The sequence below is a fragment of the Mus caroli genome, unplaced genomic scaffold (genome assembly GCF_978045245.1).
Source record: "Mus caroli unplaced genomic scaffold, Mus_caroli_1 scaffold_1, whole genome shotgun sequence".
Classification (NCBI taxonomy): Eukaryota; Metazoa; Chordata; class Mammalia; order Rodentia; family Muridae; genus Mus; species Mus caroli.
Window position 1 is genome coordinate 41,869,747 of NW_028227256.1, and position 23,102 is coordinate 41,892,848.

Sequence of the window (23,102 nt, forward strand, 5' to 3'; positions counted from 1 at the left end):
GATCCTATTGTGGTGTCATTCTTGCTGGCGAGTCGGGTGCTCACAAATGGTTCCGAAAACCCGGGAAGTAACATCTTCAGGCATGAGCGAAGACCCCCTGTTACAGGGAGGATTCAGAACTGCATCACGAGGAAGGAGCGGTTAATGAAATTTCCCACAACACAGACTGTTGAGAAGGATTCAACTGCGTGGATTCAGAACTCTTCAGCTGGGGAACAGTGGTACCTATAAGTAAGAAGAAATTATTGTGAGTCTCTGAGAGGTATGCTTTCTTACGCAGTAGGTCCGGTAATTGTTGCTGGGGTTGTGTTGCATGCTTTCTTTCTTAGCCTTGATATTATGCTATTGCCTTAATTTTTACCACCCTGGACACGAGTGTATCTGCTGGGAGTAGCTCCGCAGACACATAAGATCATAAAGCGAGTGTAGATAAACTCGTGGTTCGACCTTGGGGCTAAAAACCTCACGTAGATAAGTGAGTACCTCAAGGATGCTTTAATCCAGGACGAGTATGGGTACTGGCCAGTCTAAGCCGTTAGTAGAGCCGGTGCAAGCCTTGCTCAAAGAACGAGGTTTAAAGATTTCTGAAAGTACAGTGAGAGGGTTCTTAAAAGAAATAGACTCACTCTTTGGTTTGCCCCCACTGGGTTGCTGATGCTACCTAGTTGGGAAAAGTTAAGGAGAGAGATAGCTAGAGAGGAGGCAGAAGGAAAAATGAAAACAGGAACAAGGCTGTTATGGAAGCTGACTAAGGCCAGTCAATCCAGGACAAGAAATGTGAGCCAGCTGTTAAGGAAGGGTAGGGTCTTTTGCAGGAGCACCAGGGAAGCATATCAGAAACAGAGAGAAATGAAAAAGAAGGTGCGCGCAGAAATATAAGTAAAATAAGAAACATAAGAAGAGAAAAAATGAAAATAAGCTATTTCAGAGCTCTCCTAGGAACAGAAGGAAAACGGGAGACATCCTCCTTCCTCTCTGGCTCCTATGGAGATATTCTTAGCTCTGGTTAGGATATCTGGGTCCCTTTGAGACACCAAGTTCTATTCCCTGTCTGTCTATTATCTGTTTTTGGTGCACCAAATTGTCCGTATGTCTGTCAATTCATGTTTGTTTTTGTTGTGTTGTTTGAATGATTGTTGCTCTGTGTTTCATGTTGAAAAATATGATTGGTTAAAACTTTATCTGCTGGCTGTCCATCCATTAACTTGTTTAAAAAGTAGTCTCTCTTTGCACAGCAGAAAGTGATGAGCACTGTGGCTGGGAGTCAAGTACAGCTGAAAAAGCCCTGTTGAGAGCCGATTGCAAATGGAGCTCTTAAAGGGACAGGTAATAGAAAGTTAGCTTAAAATTGGGAACTCAGGGTTGGAGTCATTCTAAACAACATGAACAAACACAAGAAAACAGGTCATGTGCAAAAGCAGTGTACAAAGGATGGAAAGAATAGGTTTAAAAAGCAATTACCAGGCATTTGCTCAAAATGTGGGAAAGGAAGACATTGGGTAAATGAATGCAGATCAACCAGAGTTGTAACAGGAAGGCCAATACCTCAGTTTAAAGCGCAACAGCTAAAAACCCCAAATGTATGGGACACTTCAGACCACAGTGTCCATGAGGCCACCCAAAGACCGAGGAGAGCCACTCTGGGTTCAGCAGGATTGGACATCTGTGCCACCTCCAGAGTAATTCTTACACCACAAATGGGGTGCCAACCTATTCCCTCAGATTTTAGAGGTCCCTTACCGAAGGATACAGTGGGCCTACTAGTAGTTGGGTAGGTCCTCTTCTACTTTGAAAGGATTGGTGATACATTCCGGAGTTATAGACTCAGATTATGAGGGACAAGTTAAGATTATGTGTTCTGCACCCCGAGGTATTGTGGCCATTTCTTCTGGAGATCACATTGCTCAATTGTTGGTTCTTCCTAGTTTGCATAAGAAGGAGGGACAGGGCTTTTTCAACCTTATACTGACTAATGATTACTCTCAGAAAATCAAGGAAATGATGAAAGGAATGGGATATATACCTGGACTAGGTCTTGGAAAAAATTTACAAGGTAGAGTTTCTCCAGTTAAAGCCACAGGAAAGGGCTGGGTTTTTCCTAGGGGCCACTGAGGAGCCTTTGCCCATTCCGTGGCGCGCCTCAGTGACCTTTACCCTCTGAGAAGTTAAAAGCAGCTAAAGAATTAGTACAAGAACAATTAGACCTGGGGCATGTAGAACCCACACAATCACCCTGGAATAACCCTATTTTTGTTGTAAAAAAGAAGTCAGGTAAATGGAGATTGTTACATGACCTAAGAGCCATTAATGCACAAATGCAAGTTATCGGTCCTGTACAAAGAGGATTCCCCCTACTCTCAGCTCTACCTAAGGATTGGAGAATTATAGTGGTGGATATTAAGGATTGTTTCTTTTCCATTCCATTAAATAAGAAAGATAAACCTAAATTTGCATTTACCTTGCCTTCTATTAATCATATGGAGCCTGATAAAAAGTATAAATGGCGGGTATTGCCCCAAGGAATGGCAAATAGCCCTACCATATGTCAGTTATATGTAGGAAAAGCTTTGCAACCAGTTAGAGATGGTTTCCCCTCTTTGAAAATAAGTCACTATATGAATTATATTGTAATTTGTGGACCTAAAGAAGAAAGTATACAGCAAGCTTATGGCTTGCTTAATGAAACTTTAAAAAATAATGGCTTGATTATTGCACCAGGAAAGTTACAGCAGTCTAATGTTAGTCATTTTTTGGGAGCCACTATTGAAAACCTTTATTTCAAATTTTAGAAGGAGAATCACATATTACCTCATTGAGACAACTAACACCTGAGGCTTCTGAAACTCTTAGGAAGGAAGAAACAGCTATCCAAAAGGCACAGTTGAATCATATAAATGAGCAAGAACCTTTTTGCCTATGCATATTAAGAAGCATAAATTTGCCAACTGCTGTGTTATGGCAAGATGGTCCTTTAGTATGGATACATCCACATATATCCCCTAATAAGACTATAGAGCATTATCCCACCATGGTGGCAAATATGGCCCATAAAGGTATAAAAAATTCAATTAGTCACTTTGGAAAAATGCCTGATAGCATAATTATTCCATATACTGCTGCACAAATGCAAATATTGTGTGCTACTATAGATGAATGGGCCATTCTTAGATGTGCTTATTCTGGTTTAATTGATAATCATTATCCTAAACATCCTTTTTTACATTTTATGCTATTGCATCCAGTGATTTTTCCGAAGGTGATGGCTAATACCCCTATAAAGGGAGCTATTGATATTTATACAGATGGATCCAAAACAGGAATTGGAAGTTATGTGATTAATGAAAAGGCTGTAAGGTTGCAATTTACACCAGGAGCCGCTCAACTGGTAGAATGTTTGGTGGTTTTAGAAGTTTTTAAAAGGTTCCTTATGCCCATAAATATTATCTCTGATTCTGTTTATGTAGTTAATGCTGTATTAGCATTAGAGACTGCCGGAAATTTTAAGCAGTCTAGTCCAGTATCTGAAATTTTGATGAAAATACAAGATTGTATTTTGATGCGTGACCATCCCTTTTATATTCAACATATTAAAGCACATACATCTTTACCTGGACCTATGGTTAAGGGAAATGCAATTGCTGATTCAGCCACCAGAGATATGGTTTTCCTATCACAAAGTTCTATAGAAGGTGCTAAGAATTTTCATCAACTTTATCACATCCCTGTTTCTACACTGTGACAGAAGTTTAAGCTCACATGAACAGAAGATCAAGATATTGTCCTACAGTGTGGTAAATGTGTAGAATTTATTAACGCACCTTCAGTGGGAGTTAATCCTCGTGGATTGCGACCCCTAGATGTTTGGCAGATGGATGACACATATCCCAGCTTTTGGTAAATTATAATATGTACATGTGTCCATTGATACCAGTCCTGGTGTCCTACATGCCTCTCCCTTGACAGGGGAAAAAGCAGTTCATGTCATATCTCACTGCTTAGAGGCTTGGGCTGCATGGGGCAAGCCCCTAGTGCTAAAGACAGATAATGGTCCTGCATATACTTCTTCTAAATTTAGTCAATTTTGCAAACAAATGCAAGTGAAATATATTACTGGATTTCCCTATAATCCACAGGGCCAAGGCATCATTGAAAGAGATCATTGTATTTTGAAACAATATTTACAAAAACAAAAAGGGGGAATAGAGGCTATGATGCCAAAGATGGCTCTATCCCTTACAATATTTACTCTTAATTTCTTAAAATTGGATGATGCTGGGAGATCACCAGCTGAAAGGCACAGACAATGGCCTCAACCGCCCAATGAAATGGTCAAATGGAAAAATGTCCTTGATAATAAATGGTATGGCCCAAATCCCATATTAATCAGCTCCAGGAGAGCTATTTGTGTTTTTCCACAGGGTGAAGATAATCCACTTTGGGTTCCGATGCCACTGACAAGGACCGTGAAAGAGCAAGATGAATCTCAAAATGATCCTGTTATTCTTACTCCTGATGATTGAGACTGGGATAAGTATGCTTTTGTGGGCCATAGTAAGATCATGGCCAGTACCTTTACCAGTACATTCCAATTCTTCTACCATGCCTTTGTTTTTTGCAACACAATGTTTTTGGATGTGCCTTGTGCACGACAAACTCCTCAAGAGCCATGGGTGTATAATAGTACGAGTTTTCATTTAAATTATACACTATGCTTTGTGCATAATGTGGATAAACCTTTTACACCCTGTATATTTTTAAAGAAAAAGATTATCTCTAATTGAGCAGATCCCATTTACCAAAATAAAGTGAGATCTGGAGTGTTATTTAATGCTTTAACGCAAATTGCTCAAGAAGCACAATCAGGCTCAAGTGATGTTGGAAGTAATGTAACTTCACCTATAAACATCACCACTATCATGATAAAGGGAAATGTAACCATTCCCAAAAGATCACGATGACCTGTTGGCAATGCTACTGCTATACGCAGCATGCCTTGGTGTCATCCAGACCTTGCATTTCCTATAGTTTTTTCACCTTGTCAATCAAATGTTTTTCCTCGGAAAGAAATAGCAAAGGGTTTTGTTTTGTCACCACCATTGATTTTTTTTCTATAATGAATGATAAAGGAGATGTTACAGGAAAAGAAAAATATTTGGCCATATTACCAGTGGATTTTAAGTAATGAGGCAGGTGCTAGTACCAGTTTGTCAGCCTTTGCACTGCTGACTGGAACCTTTCATAAGATATTGAATGTTTCTGCCACACTTTCCAATATGTCTACTCATTTGGATAATGTGACATCCAATAGAGTTATCAGAAATATGACTACTTCTCCAGTAGAAGTCTGTGTTAATCCTCCATTTTTCTTTATATTGGCTGAATTTCAAAATAATACAGAATGGTTAGATTGTACAAATGTCACTTGTTTTTTGACACAATGCTGGAATGGAACTAATTTCTTAGCCTTAGTGGTACATTTACCAACCTTTGTCCCTGTGCCTGTTGAGGCAGATCCAGAGAAGTTCCCAGTCTCGAGTCTTATTTGGCGGAAGAGAGATTTTGGAATCACAGCCGCCATTGTTACTGCCATTGCAGTGTCCGCAGCATCCGCAGTTACCGCAGGAATTGCTATGGCCTATCAAGTCAATACTGCTGATACCATAAGTCAGATAACAGAAAAAACGTCTGAGGCACTGCTTACCCTGCAAAGGGTGGATCGCCTCAGGACTAATGTTAGTGAATCAAAGAGTAGATATTTTACAACATAATATGGAACCGATGATGGATGTCATACAAATGAGTTGTGTGGCATCAACTCCACATATGTGCATTACTCCCGTAGGTATATTAACAATTCTTTCATTAAACGTACAGATTTATCGAATTATCTGAAGGGGAACTGGTCGCAGGAGCTGGAAAGGTTACAGACAAAGCTGCAGATACAGATCCTGAACCTTAATGGAACCAGAGTGGAACCAGTGACCCTTGGAGACTTCACCTCTTGGCTTACCTCTGCATTTTCTTACTTTAAGGAATGGGTGGGAGTAATTTTGTTTTGTGCTGCCATATGCTGTGGACTGGTGTTCATACTTTGGTTGGTTTGCTAATTCAGAACACAACAAAAACGTGACAAGGTGATTATAACTCAGGCACTTTTAGCCATTGAAAACGGCGCCTCCCCTGAAGTTTGGTTATCTATGCACAAGAATTAGTCAGCATCTGAGTTCTCTGCTCTTGCACCCCATGGATTTATGGATCCATTGCACTGAGATGAGAGAGACTCAATGATCATTGATCAGCCCTTGCACATCGCTGAGGTTTCCTCATTGCACGCGATAGGGTGATCATGATTTCTCCGCTAATTCATTCCTTAAAAAACTTGGCTGGCCTCTTTTGCAGAGTTCGCCCTAGGTCATTTAGCAATTACTGTCACACAGCATCGAGGTATCCAGATGGGCAACTTTCCTCATACACAGACCAACCTAAGACACGGGGCCTGGTGGCGATAGGGTTACACTATGACAGGTAAGGCTGTAACATAGAGGAACGACCTAAAACAGGAGCCATGGCGGATGGACATAATTGCATAGGCCTAGTCCAGCATCATTTTATTAAAATAAAAAGGGGGACATGTGGGAAGCTGCAAACACCATTACAAGATGGCGCTGGCTACCACTGGCCACTGCCCATGATTATGGGTAAACAACCAATGTGCGCATGTGCATAAGAGTTTTTTGCCGAGTCACTGCATGTCCCGAGGCATATTAATGAGGTAATGGTAGCATAACCAATCAGGTATGGACACGTCACTCCTAGGCCTATATAAGCAGCGCTATTTCTGGGCTCAGGGGTCTTTTCGCCTCTGTAATTGAGCTCTCCCAATAAACGTGTGCAGAAGGATCTTATTGTGGCATCATTCTTGCTGGCAAGTCGGGCGCTCTCAAGAGACAGCTATATCAGGGTCCTTTCAGCAAAATCTTGCTGGTATATGCAATAGGGTCTGCATTTGGAGGCTGATTATGGGATGGATCCCCAGGTATGGCAGTCTCTAGATGGTCCATCTTTTCATCTCAGCTCCAAACTTTGTCTCTGTAACTCTTTCCATGGATGTTTTGCTCCCAAATCTAAGAAGGGGCAAAGTGTCCACACGTTGGTCTTCATTCTTCGTTCATGTGTTTTGCAAATTATATCTTGGCTATTCTAAGTTTCTGGGCTAATATCCACTTATCAATGAGTACATATCATGTGAGTTCTTTTGTGAATGGGTTACCTCACTCAGGATGATGCCCTCCAGGTCCATCCATTTGCCTAGGAATTTCATAAATTCATTCTTTTGAATAGCTGAGTAGTACTCCATTGTGTAAATTTACCACATTTTCTGCATCCATTCCTCTGTTGAGGGACATCTGGATTCTTTCCAGATTCTGGCTGTTATAAATAAGGCTGCTATAAACATAGCATGTGTCCTTTTTACCAGTTGGAACATCTTCTGGATATATGACCAGGAGAGGTATTACGGGATCCTCCTGTAATACTATGTCAAATTCTTTGAGGAACTGCCAGACTGATTTCCAGAGTGGTTGTACAAGCTTGCAATCCCACCAACAATGGAGGAGTGTTCTTCTTTCTCCACATCCTCGCCAGCATCTGCTGTCACCTGAATTTTTGATCTTAGCCATTCTGATTGGTGTGAGGTGGAATCGCAGGGTTGTTTTGATTTGCATTTCCCTGATGATGAAGGATGCTGAGAATTTTTTCAGGTGCTTCTCAGCCATTCAGTATTTCTCAGTTGAGAATTCTTTGTTTAGCTCTGAGCCCCATTTTTTAATGGGGTTATTTGATTTTCTGGAGTCCAACTTCTTGAGTTCTTTATATATATTGGTATTAGTCCCCTATCTGATTTAATTTGGTAAAGATCCTTTACCAAACCATTGTTGGCCTTTTTGTCTTATTGATGGTGTCTTTTGCCTTACAGAAGCTTTGCAATTTTATGAGGTCTCATTTGTCTACTCTTGATCTTACAGCACAAGCCATTGCTGTTCTATTCAGGAATTTTCCCCCTCTGCCCATATCTTTGAGGCTTTTCCCCACTTTCTCCTCTATAAGTTTCAGTATCTCTGGTTTTATGTGGTCTTCCTTAATGCACTTAGATTTGACCTTAGTACAAGGAGATAGGAATGAATCAATTCTCATTCTTCTACAGGATAACCACCAGTTGTGCAAGCACCATTTGTTGGAAATGATGTCTTTTTTCCACTGGATGGTTTTAGCTCCCATGTCAAAGATCAAGTGACCATAGGTGTGTGGGATCATTTATGGGTTTTCAATTTTATTCCATTGGTCTACTTGTCTGTCACTATACCAGTTACATGCAGTTTTTATCACAATTTCTCTGTAGTACAGCTTTAGGTCAGGCATGGTGATTCCACCAGAAGTTCTTTTATCCTTGAGAAGAATTTTTGCTATCCTAGGTTTTTTGTTGTTCTAGATGATTTTGCAAATTGCCCTTTCTGATTCGTTGAAAATTTGAGTTGGAATATTGATGGGGATTGCATTGAATCTGTAGATTGCTTTTGGCATGATAGCCATGTTTATTATATTGATTCTGCCAATCCATGAGCATGGGAGATCTTTCCATCTTCTGAGATCTTTAATTTCTTTCTTCAGAGACTTGAAGTTCTAATCATACAGATCTTTCACTTCCTTAGTTAGATTCACATCAAGCTATTTTATATTATTTGTGACTATTGTGAAGGGTGTTGTTTCCCTAATTTCTTTCTCACCTGTTTATCCTTTGTGTAGAGAAAGCCCATTGACTTGTTTGAGTTAATTTTATATCCAGCTACTTCACTGAAGCTGTTTATCAGGTTTAGGAGTTCTTGGGTGGAATTTTTAGGGTCATTTATATATACTATCATGTCATCTGGAAAAGTGATATTTTGACTTCTTCCTTTCAAATTTGTATCCCCTTGATCTCCTTTTGTTGTCAAGTTGCTCTGCTTAGGATTTCATGTACAACGTTGAATAGGTAAGAAGAAAGTGGGCAGGCAGCCTTGTTTAGTCCCTCCTTTTAGTGGGATTGCTTTCAGCTTCTCACCATTTAGTTTGATGTTGGCTACTGGTTTGCTGTAGATTGCTTTTATCATGCTTAGATATGGGCATTGAATTCCCGATCTTTCTAAGACTTTTATCATGAATGGGTGTTGGATCTTGTCAAACGCTTTCTCTGCTTCTAACGAGATGATCATGTGGTTTTTGTCTTTGAGTTTGCTTATGTATCAACAGGTTAAGGTATTAGAGTAATTGTGGCTTCATAGAATAAATTGGGTAGAGTACCTTCTGCTTCTATTTTGTGGAATAGTTTTTGAAGATCTGGAATTAGATCTTCTTTGAAGGTCTGATAGTACTCTGCACTAACCCCATCTGGTCCTGGCCTCTTTTTGGTTGGGAGACTATTAATGAGTGCTTGTATTTCTTTAGGGGATTTAGGACTGTTTAGATAATTAATCTGATCCTGTTTTAACTTTGGTACCTTATATCTGTGTAGAAATTTGTCCTTTTCATCCAGGTTCTCCAGTTTGGTTGAGTATAGCCTTTTGTAGAAGGCTCTGAAGGTGTTTTGGATTTCTTCAGGATCTGTTGTTATATCTCCCTTTTGATATCTGGTTTTGTTATTTAGGATGCTGTCCCTGTGCCCTCTAGTGATTCTGGCTAAGAGTTTATCTATCTTGTTGATTTTCTCAAAGAACCAGCTCCTTGTTTGGTTGATTCTTTGAATAGTTCTTTTTGTTTCCAATTGGTTGATTTCGCCTCTGAGTTTGATTATTTCCTGCTGTCTACTCCTCTTGGGTGAATTTGCTTCCTTTTGTTCTAGAGCTTTTAGGTGTGTTGTCAAGGTGTTAGTGCTCTTTCTAGTTTCTTTTTGGAGGCACTCAGAGCTATGAGCGTTCCTCTTAGAAATGCTTTCATTGTGTCCCATAAATTCAGGTATGTTGTGGCTTTATGTTCATTAAACCCTAAAAAGTCTTTAATTTCTTCCTTTATTCCTTCCTTGACCAAGGTATCATTGAGTAGAGTGTTGTTCAGTTTCCCTGTGAATATTGGCTTTCTATTATTTAAGTTGTTATTGAAGATCAACCTTAGTCCATGGTGATCTGATAGGATGCATGGGACAATTTCAATATTTTTGTATCTGTTGAGGCCTGTTTTGTGACCAATTATATTGTCCATTTTGGAGAAGGTACCATGATGTGCTGAGAAGAAACTATATCCTTTTGTTTTAGTAAAATGTTCTGTAGATATCTGTTAAATCCAGTTTTTTCATAACTTCTGTTAGTTTCACTGTGTCCTTGTTTAGTTTCTGTTTCCCTGATCTGTCCATTGATGAAAGTGGTGTGTTGAAGTCTCCCACTATTATTGTGTGAGGTGCAATGTGTGCTTTGAGCTTTGCTAAAGTTTCTTTAATGAATGTGGCTGCCCTTGCATTTAGAACATAGGTATTCAGAATTGAGAGTTCCTCTTGGAAGATTTAACTTTGATGAGTATGAAGTGTCCCTCCTTGTCCTTTTTGATAACTTTGGGTTGGAAGTCGATATTATTCGATATTAAAATGGCTAATCCAGCTTTTTTCTCGAGACCATTTGCTTGGAAAATTGTTTTCCAGCCTTTCACTCTGATGTAGTGTCTGGTTTTTTTCCTGCGATGGGTTTCCTGTAAGCAGCAAAATGTTGGGTCCTGTTTGTGTACCCAGTCTGTTAGTCTATGTCTTTGTATTGGGGAATTGAGACCGTTGATATTAAGAGATATTAAGGAAAAGTAATTGTTGCTTCCTATTTTTGTTGTTAGAGTTGGCATTCTGTTTTTGTGGCTGTCATCTTTTAGGTTTGTTGAAGGATTACATTCTTGCTTTTTCTAGGGTGTAGGTCCCGTCCTTGTATTTTGTTTTGTTTTGTTTGTTTGTTTGTTTGTTTTTCTGTTATTATCCTTTGAAGGGCTGGATTCTTGGAAATCTGGATTCTTGGAAATTCTTGTGAATTTGGTTTTGTCATGGAATACTTTGGTTTCTCCATCTATGGTAATTGAGAGTTTGGCTGGGTATAGTAGCTTGAGCTGTCATTTGTGTTCTCTTAGTGTCTGTATAACATCTGTCCAGGATATTCTGGCTTTCATAGTCTCTAGTGAAAAGTCTGTTGTAATTCTAATAGGCCTGCCTTTATATGTTACTTGACCTTTCTCCCTTACTGCTTTTAATATTCTATCTTTAGTGCATTTGTTGCTCTGATTATTATGTGTCAGGAGGAGTTTCTTTTCTGGTCCAGTATATTTGGAGTTCTGTAGGCCTCTAGTATGTTCTTGGACATCTCTTTCTTTAGGTTTGGGAAGTTTTCTCCTATACTTTTGTTGAAGATATTTGCTGGACCTTTAAGTTGAAAATCTTCATTTTCATCTACTACTATTATCCGTAGGTTTGGTGTTCTCATTTTGTCCTGGATTTCCTGGATGTTTTTAGTTAGGATCTTTTTGCATTTTGCATTTTCCTTGATTGTTGTGCCCATGTTCTCTATGGAATATTCTGCACCTGAGATTCTCTCTCCCATCTCTTGTATTCTGTTGCTGATGCTCTCATCTATGGTTCCAGATTTCTTTCCAAGGTTTTCTATCTCCAGTGTTGCCTCACTTTGGGTTTTCTTTATTGTGTCTGCTTCCCTTTTTAGGTCTTGTGTGGTTTTGTTCAATTCCATCACCTGTTTGGTTTTGTTTTCCTGCTTTTCTTTAAGGACTTGTCCCTCTTTAGCAGTGTTCTCCTGTATTTCTTTAAGTGAGTTATTAAAGTCCTTCTTGATATCCTCTACCATCATCATGAGATATGATTTTAACTCTGGGTCTAGCTTTTCAGGTGTGTTGGGGTATCCAGGATTGGCTGAGGTGGGAGTGCTGGTTCTGATGATTATGAGTGGTCTTGGTTTCTCTTAGTAAAATTCTTACATTTGCCTTTAGCCATCTGGTAATCTCTGGAGTTATAACATAATCCCTTGTTATGGCTTCCTGTTGTTAAGACCATGCCTTTGTTTAGGGAGGTTGCATTTCTAACTTGTTATTCTTAAGCTCTGTTCTTGTAACCTGACCTACTTTGTCTGACAAATTCCCCCCCCCCCCCAATTAGGAAACCACTTAACCCTGAACTATAAAAACATTGTCTTCCTTACATCTAATTCTGACCTTTCAATCCCTACCTGAGCTGGAGACAGCCCATGTACAGGAAGAAAAAAGCTTACTGTAATATGGCTTGCTTTAATTAATTTGGCTGTGATGATTTTGGTAGGTGGTTTTTCTCCTCCAAACTTTGGTATTAACACATCAATTGTTACTGTATGCATATAATAATTGATTTTTACTTAATGTTAATTTGTTTTATTCTGGTGGATTTGCATCATTTGATAAAACCAGTAAAACAAAACCAGAAACAAAACCAAAAAACGTTTCTGTTAAACCCTCTCCTGCAGAGTGCCAAGAAATAACAAATTCCAGTGCTTTCAGAAAATATTTAAATGAAATACATCCAAATGTTAAGCACCCCTCCCTCAGAGAGTTGGCAAGAAAATAGGATTCCAATCATACTACCACAAGGTGATGAATCCGACCAACAACTTGAATGAGGTTGGGAGAGGCATCTATCACAATGATAAAATAGCAGCCTCAGCTAGAACTTGATTTGTGCTAGGGTACCACTACACAGAGTACCCAGCTAAGCCATGGATAGACTTCTGACCTACAAAAGAAGTGAGAAGAGTTAAATCACTGAGTTTGATGTACCTTGTTATATACCGATTGATCACTAATTACCAACATTTAAGACACTCTAAACCCAACTTTCAAATATCTTTCCTCTGTTATTTCTTTAAGTAAGTGAACTAAAATATTGTTTAAGGGTTTTCTAGTTTCTTCATTCCTACCCTCTATTCGTAGAGACAAAGTTCTTATTTCTGCATCTGTATTTGTTCTTGAGATGTGGAAGGAATTTCTCATAAGATCTATTTATCTAAATGTTCAAGACTTAAGATTCATATCTTCTGTATCATATTTTCTGTTTTTTAATCCAATGGAATATGTAGGTTTTCACGACTACGTGATGAATATAACCAAGCAGAACTCAGAGGCTTTCAAGATTACTTTTCAGATCTGATACTTAAATGTCACTTCCCTTTGATCTTCCTTGTTGATCTCAGTCAAGCTTTATCACTTCATGGTCTGGGGGAATGTTAAACAAATGCCACATTATATTGAATGGAGTAGGTGTAAGAATGTTGATTTAGAGACCAAGAAATTCCTTACAAGAACTGGAGAGATGGCTCAATAGGTAAAGGCACTTGCTGCCAAGATTGACAATTTGTTTTCATTTTCAGACTTGGGAAGCACGTGATAGAAGGAAAAAACTAACTTCAGTGGATTGTTCTCTCCATAGACATGCCACACAGGCACACACAGACAGATAGTCAGACAGACACACACATACAAACACAAGTGTGCATACATGAAGTAAATGTAATAAAAACACTTTTTAAAAGAAACTGTTGGAAAACTTCACCTGTTGTGGTTTTTAAAAACCAAGTATATGTTTTATACAGGGTGGTATGGTGTGGGGAGAGGGGTACCTCAGTGGGCCCATGCTGAGGCATCCCTTTCCTCTGAGGTATAGTTTATTTGGGGGGCATGGGAAGGGGGATAAGAAAGGAGAAAGGAGTAGAGACAGAGAAAGACAAAGAGAGAAAGAGAGAAAGAGAGAGAGAGAGAGAGAGAGAGAGAAGCAAGAGAAACAGAGAGAAACTGAGAGAGAGAGAGAGAGAGAGAGAGAGAGAGAGACAGAGAGAGGAGAAGAAGACAGTTAAGGAGAGGACAGGAGAAAGAGGGGGAGAGGGAAGGCAAGAGATGGAGAAAGGGGTCAGAGAGAGAGAGTCAAAGAAAGAAAAGGGGGCAAAGAGAGTAAGGAGAGCCCAAACAGCCTCTTTTACAGCAAGCTAACCTACCTGGCTGTTGCCAGCTAACTGTTGAGTGGAGCCTAAAAGAAATGTTGCTGGGCATGGTGGCGTACACCTTTAATTCCAGCACTTGGGAGGCAGAGGCAGGTGGATTTCTGAGTTCGAGGCCGCCTGGTCTACAAAGTGAGTTCCAGCCAGGGCTACAGAGAAACACTGTCTCTGGAAAAAAAAAAAAAGAAAAAAAAAAGAAAAGAAAAGAAAAGGAAAGAAAAGAACAGAAAAGAAAAGAAAAAGAAATGCTAACAACACCCCTAACCCCAATTCCAGTAACCTAGCAAGAGCAGGACAGGTCATCACCAGCCATCCAGATGTGACACGATTTCACTGTTGTCAAGAGTCATGCATCCTCCCTACCTGTGTGCACAATATCCTGCTTAAAAAGACAGTGTCTCCTCTCCCTATCCTCTTTCCCCTAATAACCTCATCCAGAGGTAGCCTCTACATATTCCTCCCCCAATAAACCTCTCCCATTAGATCTGTTGCATGGGGTGACTTTGTGGTGTCTGAAGAGAAAGAGACTGAAGTAGGGAGCAGAGTGAATAGGAGATGGAGAGAGAGCTGGGGTGCTAGCAATTCTCTTACATACCTGGCTAGCACCTGGTGGCAGGTAATGATGTAAGCTATGGCTAGGCTCCTGTTGCTAGTTTCCTGAGAGAAGCCTAGTGGAATTGTCTGTAAACCAAAATTCGTCCATTTTGGTTTAATTAAATATAAGGAACTAGAAAGGAGTGATGGTGGGGCAGAAATAAGGTCATTGTGTTTATAAACAATTTACTGCTGATTTGGGGTGATGGTTCTGTCTTTGGGGAAACAAGAAAACTGTGATGCTGGTCAAGTCCTGAAAGAACTGGCTGTTTTATTGCTGCTCATGGTCTGTGGGACTGTCCGAGGCTAGGAAAGTGTAGGGCCAGTAGACAATGAGGGTAGTCTAGAGCACCCATGGATTCTTTCTCTGGAGTTGTCTTTGTTGCAGTTTTTGAGTAAACACCTGGGCTTGGCAATATGTTGAAATACATATATGTATTAGAAGCAGAACATAAAGTTAAGTAGTTTCAGAAGAAAAACTTTTTCTTAGGTGCGCATTTGAAAGCATTAGGCCCAGGGTCTTGGTGGTTAGAGTAGAGAAGTCACAAAACCAGGAAACAATGGAGGAATTCTACCCTCTTGAATAGTCAACATGTAGAAACTTAGTCTAGTGATTGACAGGGATTCTTATCTTGATGAAGTTCACTTGACCCATGAGATGTAGATCTGAGTGGGTTTCCTGGAGCTTACAAGAATCCCTTTAAGCTTACTTTCAATCTCTTTCTTCGTTTCTTGAAAATGCTATGAGGCATATAAAAGACATTATGTATGTTAACTTTTACTCACATTTAGAAACACTTCAGATTTACCTTTTCCAGTTTCTAAACACAAACCAGATTTTGTCAAATTAAATTTGTATTTTATATAAACCCGCTGATCTCTGACTATTGACAATTCATTGCTGCTTTCAAAAGGAAGAAGGGAATTTGGTAACTAGTCTATAATACTTGTACAAATATTGAAGTTGATGTATACACAGAATTGAAAGTTTATAGCTTTAAAATGTTGAACTGTTACAATCTAAAAGCTTTTAAATAAAAGAAACATTATAAAGTTCAATGTCTTTGTGAATGGCTAGAACAAATTATCAAAACTGTTTTTTATTCATCATCAATTTGCATATTGTGTCCAGCAACTACGGAGGAAAAGAAGAGTCTTGGTGTTATTTGTAATCATTCCAGTTTTGATGATGAAGTAGAACTGAAGAAAGACTATAGGCTCTGAAAGTTACTATGATGTGTCACCTACCAAAAGTAAAGTCAAGTATGTTATGCTTTCTTGACCTACCTACTTCTGTTTTAGTGTATTTAGAGTATTAAAAATAGTGTATGTTGCAAGTTAGGCACATATTACCACTGAGTCATAATTCCAACCCATTTCTTCTTTGTATATTAATAAAGGGACTTCATGTTTACTTATCAGACATGATGGTGAATACTAAGTAATAGTTATGATAATTTTAAAATGCATACAACATCAAGCTACAAAGTACTATCCTTATTAATTTTAGCTATAAAGGAATCAAGACAATCAAAACATATTTTATTAACAAATGTAGACTTGAATTTTAGTTATTGTGAATATGTTTTCATAAAAAGTAGAAGAGGAATGATTTAGCTTTTTACCTTATTTAAGTTTTTTTTTGTTTGGGGGACAAAGTGATGTATCAAAACAATTCTATAGATATTATGTGATTATCTGGAAGAACTGGTGATTATTTTTTTTCCTTACAGAAATAAATTCACATGTCTAATTATTTACAAAAATGCTATCCTGGAGTGAAATCTTAGCTTATAACCTTAAATGCTGAGACCTGATAGAAAGAAGAAAAGAAAGAAATTTTCTTAAACATCTCACTGTATACAATCATGGCTCTAGCTGCATCTGTAGCAGACAATGGCCTAATCGGGCATCAATGGGAGGAGAGGCCCTTGGTCCTGTGAAGGTTCTATGTCCCAGTACAGGGGAATGCTAGGGCCAGTAAGTGGGAGTGGGTAGGTTGGTGAGCAGGGGGAAAGGAGAGGGGATAGGGGGTTTTCCTAGAGGAAACCAGGAAGGGGGATAACATTAGAAATGTAAATAAAGATAATATCTAATAAATAAAAAAGCTAGGCTTTCTATATCAGATACATTTTCACAATGGAGTATGACTCAGCCAGCTATTGAAAACAACGATATTATGAATTTTGATTGCAAATGGATAGAACTAGAAAATGTCATCTTGAGTGAGGTAACTCAGGCACAAAAGAACACACAAGGTATGTACTCACTGATAAGTGGATATTAGGCAAAAAGCTCAGAATACCCATGATACAATTCACAGACCAGATGAAACTCAAGAAGAAGGAAGACAAAACTGTGGATGTTTCAGTCCTACTTAGAAGGGTAAGCCAAATAATCACTGGAGGTAGAGGGAGGGAGGGATCTGGGAGAGAGATCAGGAGAGGAAAAAAGGGGGTCAGGATTAGGTGTGGGAGGAGATGGGGGAGATGTTTAGGAAATTGAACAGAGGTGTGTAGCAGTGGGGGATGGGGAACTAGGGGTAGCCACCAGAAAGTCCCAGATGCCAGGAAAGCAAGAGGCTCCCAGGACCCAACAGTGATAACATTAGTTGAAATACCCAACAAAGAGAAGAAAGAACCTGTAGAGACCATATCAATAGGCCCCAGTTGAGGGATGGGACCACCCACCCTTCTCAACAAGTTTAACCCAGAATTTCTCCTATCTAAAAGAAATACAGGGACAAAGAATAAAGAAGAGACTGAAGAAAAGGCCATCCAGAGACTACCCCACCTGGGGATCCATCCTATATGCAGCTACTAAACCTAGACACTATTGCTGATGCCAGAAGTACTTGCTGACAGGAATCTGATATAGCTGTGTCCTTAGAGGCTCTGCCAGAGCCTGACCAATATAGATGCAGATGCTTGCAGCTAACCATAGGATGGAGCACTGGGACCCCAGTGGAGGAGTTAGGGGAAGGACTGAAGGAGCTGAAGGGGTTTGCAACCTCATAGGAAGAACAACAATATCAACCAACCCTACACTCCCAGAGCTCCTAAGGACTAAATCACCAACCAAAGTGTACACATAGAGGCACCCATGGCTCCAGCTGCATATGTAGCAGAGGACAGCCTTATCTCTAGCATCAATAGGAAGGGAGGCCCTTGGTCCTGTGAAGACTTGATTCCCCAGTGTAGGGGAATGCTAGAGTGGTGAGGTGGGAGTAGATGAATGAGTAGAAGAGAACCCTCATAGAGGCAAAGGGGAGGGAGGATGGAATGATGGTGGCTTGAGGAGGGGAAACCAGGAAGGAGGGTACCATTTGAAATATAAATAAATAAAATAACCAAAAAAAGTTAGACTTTCTCTTTCTCAACAAATCTTACTGACCTCATGGATCAAACTTTGGAGGGCATTTTATTTTAACAAAGGAAAATAGAGTGTGTATAACAGTTGGCTTTTCCTCTGCTTGTTCTTGCATGACTTGACCACAGATTGAACCTTTCATTGCAACTGTGCCTTTTCCACTCTGGATCATTCCCTGATGTGAAGTGATATCATGTTTCCGTTGTTTCTGGATAAACTCAAGCACGGGATGAACCGCAACATGGCTTGCAACTTTGATCTATGCTTTAGACAGAGCTATTGTAAAAAAATGTGAAAACTGTCTCTTTCTCATAAAACCAAGCTTTCCCTGGAGTGGATCTGGTTGGCTGCATGCCTTCATCACTCTAGTTTTCCAGAAATCTGACATGAAAGGGCTAGCTTCTGCCAATCATATAAATAAAGTAGCATTCATTAGAACTAGGCATGTCTCCCTTGCAAACTCTGACTTAGCACTTTTCCTAGAAGTAACCTTATGGGCTTGTAGTTTTATTATTTTTTACTTTCCTTTTCTATGTCTCAGCATTACTGGCATTTGTTGAAGTGATTTAATCACTCCATTCCGATTGTAACCAGTCAAAAATTTAAATGAATAACCAAAGTTCAAAATTGATCAGAATGACTTAATACTGACCTTATCTGACATTAAATAGGTCTAAACTAGCCACAAAGAACAGATCATGAGGTTAGATTTAGGACACACAAAGTCCTGTTGAATTAGTTATTCTTCTTTTTTGTCTCTTAAACCTTTGGTGACACTGGGAAGATTATTCAAATTCTTAGAAATTGGCTCCATGTTACTGTCCTCTCACTTAAGAAAAGTTTGCACTCACTGATAAGTGGATTTTAGCCCAGAAACTTATAATACCCAAGATACAACTTGCAAAACATGAAACTCATGAAGAAGGAAGAACAAAGTGTGGACAATTCGCCTTTTCTTAGAATTGGGAACAAAACACCCATGGAAGGAGTTACAGAGACACAGTTTGGAGCTGAGACGAAAGGATGGACCATCTAGAGACTGCCCCACCCAGGGGTCCATCCCATAATCAGCCACCAAATGCAGACACTATTGCACATGCCAGCAAGATTTTGCTGAAGGGACCCTGAAATAGCTGTTTCTTGTGAGGCTAAGCCAGTGCCTGGCAAACACAGAAGTGGATGCTCACAGTCATCTATTGGATGGAACACAGGGCCCTCAATGGAGGAGCTAAAGTACTCAAGGAGCTAAAGGGGTCTGCAATCCTATAGGTGGAACAACAATATGAACTAACCAGTACCCCCAGAGCTCATGTCTCTAGCTGCATTTTTAGCAGAAGATGGCCTAGTCTGCCATCATTAGGAAGAGAGGTCCCTTGATCTTGCAAACTTTATATGCCCCAGTACAGGGGAAACACCAGGACCAAGAAGTGGGAGTGGGTGGGTAGGGGAGCAAGGGGTGGGGGTGGGGTGGGGTGGGGAGGGTATAGTGAACTTTCTGGATAGCATTTGAAATGTAAATGAAGTAAATACCTAATTAAAAAATTGGAGGAAAAAAGCCCAAAAAAAAAAAAAAAAAAAAAAAGAAAGAAAAGAAAAGTTTTCTCCGCAGTACTGCCACAAACTCTCTACCACAATGGCACTGGCTGTGTAACCTGTATTATTACTTTATCAATGATTCTCGGAAGTAGTTTCTAAGAATTCTTACTAACATGTCTCCTTCTTTGTGCCTAGCCAATAAGTATACAAATATAAACAAGGCTATAAATCATCAGGGATAAGAGCACCTCAATGATGAATAAATAGATACATGGAAAATTTTTGTTAAAAGATGTTAATCATCTCTCAAGTTTTCCCTAAAAGTAAAAGTTTAATATGATTTATAAGTAGATAAAAATTTAAAATGAACTGTGGAATACAACACTTGTGACATAAGGATTATTAATTATCCCTTTCCTCCCTTGCTAGAAGAACTTCAGCTTTATTCCTGATAGTAAAATGGTAAGCAGAAAATTTACCTCTTTATACTACATTGCAGTTATTATATAACAATTATGGTCAGTTTTATCACATTCCCTGACATATAAAGGAAAGTGATTGGAAATTGCTTTTTACTTCCTTTTTTTTCTTTTTAGAACACAATGTGCTGATTTGTGCTCTGAAAATGAAAGCTAGATACTAAAAGTGATCAGAGCATACCTCTGATAGAACCTATGGTCTCTTATGAGGTCTGAAAGATCTGTGTCTGAATTTCTTGTCATGGGCTAATTTAAATATTAGTTAATTTAAAAGACTCAAGTTTCTGTTGTATGCAAACAAATAAAATTCCAAATAAATCATATATTATAAAATATTTACCGATAAAATCTTACCTAAATAATAGTTTTATATTAAAATTAAGAACAGGTCATTTTATTTTTATTAAAATACACATTTCACAATAGAATTTTGAAAACTTTTACTGAATTTGGTGTAGTCAATTTCATCCACAAAAAATCCATTTGTTTATATTTTTCTCTTCCCAAGTATGTATGTATGTATGTATGTATGTATGTATGTATGTATGTATGTATATATATATGTATGTATGTGCTTTGTGATCCATTAAGATTATCTAGGATCATTTGTGTGACCATTGGTTTAGAATTATTCATTGGAAGCTGTAGGGCTCTGTTGTCAGTATACAAAGATAACTACTGTTGCTCCCCCAGAATCCACCAATATCCAATAATAATTCAATAGAAGGTGGTTGACTCCTGTGAGATGCTTCCTGATCCCCTTCCAGTTGACTCTAGACTGTGTTGACAATAAAATGTAACCAGCATAATTTATCCTTATTCAAATTGATACTTAAACACATCACTGTTAAACCATAACCTTTCCTTTCTTTTTTGTCCCTAATCTCTTGTTATGCCATAATATAACTAATATATATTATAAATAATACAGTAAACTTTAAACGGTCTGTTAAAATATCGACTCTTTAAAAGATCATTTTTTCTCTTAAAATCCCAAAGCTTCTTAACAATAATCATTGATAAAATTAAGGAGGGGGGGGGAGAGAAGGAGAAAGAGAGGTGGGAGAGAAAGAGAAAGAGAGAGAAGTAAATACTTAAATATTGTAAAAAGGGAAAACCCAGACTTAGGAACACTCAAGAGTATAAATTAAATCCTATGTCTCAGTGTCTGGCATCTAAGAATCATTACATTCTGAGCTTCAAAAGGCTTGGGTAGCCCACTGCTCTAGGTTGGGCACTCACAGCACACATAGTTCATTTCATAAGCTCCGGCCTACTCTGCTTCATATATGCCACTGTCCTTAGTCCTAGCATCATCTCTAGCATTCTGGGATCTCCACTGTAATTGAGGCAGCACTTTTACCACTGGCTTCTCTGAACCTCTCTGTTTGAACTCCAACTTTTCCCCACACTGACAAGCCTCAGATGCAAATACAGAAGTTTCATACATAGCATTTTCAAATTCTGCTGATAACTTGATGTGCATCCTATACATCTCTGAACCACAGTTTCTGTGTGCTTACTTGACAAAATATCTCTCAGATATAATTTCAATTTCTCTGAGCTTGTGATCACAGCTGACTGATTCTTTAGTCCAGATTTCCAGTATTCATCATACTTGGAAAGCACAGAAAGTTGTGTGTGTGTGTGTATTCTTTTTTTCATAAAGGAATATATAACTATTTATTGACCACTGTTCTATATTATTTACAATAAAGTAAATATACAGTTGGATGACATCCTGATACTACAAAGTTACTTTTCTAGCTCATTTAATCAAATACTGAAAAGTTTGATCCTACCAGTAAGGAACGAGTCAGGGTAAAGAAAAAGCATGCAGGTCATTAATTGATATTAGCAAATTTTGTTCACTCACTTAGTCAGCAGGTCTTAAATTGCCAATGTCAGCTCCAACCACGATTCTATTTCCATATCAAACAGATTCCATGAATAGTAACCTTTTAGTACAGACTGAGACTCAGCAAAATCCATGGCCCTGAGCATCTGAGCGGCGAACTCTTCAACTCTCTGATTAAATTAAAAAAAAAAAAGGTCTCCATTAAAGCTACATTTCAAAAAGAAGCAAAATGGAAAGAGTAACAAAGTTGAAGAGTCAGAGTCTGAGGAATTTGTGGTAGAAAAAGTACTGGACCGTTGTGTAGTGAATGGGAAGGTGGAGTATTTCTTGAAGTGGAAGGGGTTCACAGATGCTGATAATACTTGGGAACTAGGAGAAAATTTAGATTGTCCAGAATTAATTGAAGCATTTCTTAAGTCTCAAAACGCTGGTAAAGGAAAAGATGGTACAAAAAGGAAATCTTTATCTGACAGTGCATCTGATGATAGCAAATCAAAAAAGATAGAAGCTCCTGACAAGCCAAGGGCCTTTGCCAGAGGTCTTGATCCTGAATGAATAATTGGTGCCACAGACAGCAGTGGAGAATTAATCTTTCTCATGAAATGGAAGGACTCAGATAAGGCGAATATGAAGTGTCCTCAGATTGTTGTTGCCTTCTACGAGGAGAGGCTGACTTGGCATTCTTGCCCCAAAGATGAAGCACAATAATTGTTTACATATATATATCTGGATCTTGGGTTTTGAAATTTTTGTAGATTCTTAATCTGAAACATTACAGTAATGGCTCTGATAGTCTTTGCTTCCTTCTGAAAATATACAGAATAGGCACCAATTTTTGCAATTCTCTCAAAAATCTTATCTTCTAATTTCCCACAGAACAATTCATTAAATTATGAGTACAAAACAGCTTTTTGAGCTTAAAGCTATAAAATCCTCCAAAATCCTCTCTAAAAACAGTATAGTTGGCATCAATTTGTGTTCTGTTTTCTATTCCTGTGACAAGCACTGCCCCAAATGAATCTCTCTCTCTCTCTCTCTCTCTCTCTCTCTCTCTCTCTCTCTCTCTCTCTCTCTCTCTCTCTCTCTCTCTCTCTCTTCCCCCCTTGCTCTCACTTTCACTTTTACTCAGTTAGCTTTCTTTCTTATACAAACCATTCATCAATTGACACAATTAATAACAGACATGTCCACAGGCCAATATGATCTGGGAAATTATTCAATTTAAGATTATCTCTTTCA

At 38.8% G+C, this 23,102-nt stretch overlaps 1 pseudogene; it reads left to right on the plus strand.

The window, feature by feature from the left end:
* Positions 1 to 511: 511 nt before the first annotated feature.
* LOC110295053 (chromobox protein homolog 3 pseudogene) lies at positions 512 to 22,571 on the plus strand (annotated as a pseudogene).
* Positions 22,572 to 23,102: the final 531 nt, after the last annotated feature.